Source organism: Ipomoea triloba, chromosome 9, assembly GCF_003576645.1.
Source record: "Ipomoea triloba cultivar NCNSP0323 chromosome 9, ASM357664v1".
Taxonomy (NCBI): Eukaryota; Viridiplantae; Streptophyta; class Magnoliopsida; order Solanales; family Convolvulaceae; genus Ipomoea; species Ipomoea triloba.
Window position 1 is genome coordinate 4,653,060 of NC_044924.1, and position 561 is coordinate 4,653,620.

The following is a 561-nucleotide window of genomic DNA, read 5'->3' on the forward strand; positions in this document are numbered from 1 at the left end:
GACGGCATATGGACCATAATTTTTTGAGCCCAATTTTTTTATAAATATATTTTATATAAAAGTCATTGTTTTTATACTTGGTAATTATGTTTTTAGAATCCATAAGTTAATCTTAATTTAAACTGAAAATAAAATTGTAGAAAGGATTCACATTGAAATTTCGGTGAATAAATTTATATTTAAAATATTCATGAAAATGTAACTCTTAAATTAAATTTTGAATTGTATTTTTTTTCTTTGTTGAACTTTTAGGCATTATATTCGGACAAAATTTATTTTATTAAATTATTATTTTTGTTATAGAATACCATAGTTTGAATTCCAATTAGATTTAGACTCAATTTGAGATCTTCTATACTTCTATTGTTATCTTTCAGAGGTCTTTTAGGGTTATTAGATGATTTTTTGTTGTTGTTTATTATTGCTAGAAAAAAAAAACATTATTTTATGTAAGAAAGTGAGAAACAATGAAGCATTGAACCAATCTTAAAAAAAAAAAAAAAAAAAAAAAAAAAAAAAAAAAAAAAAAAAAAAAAAAAAAAAAAAAAAAAAAAAAAGGTT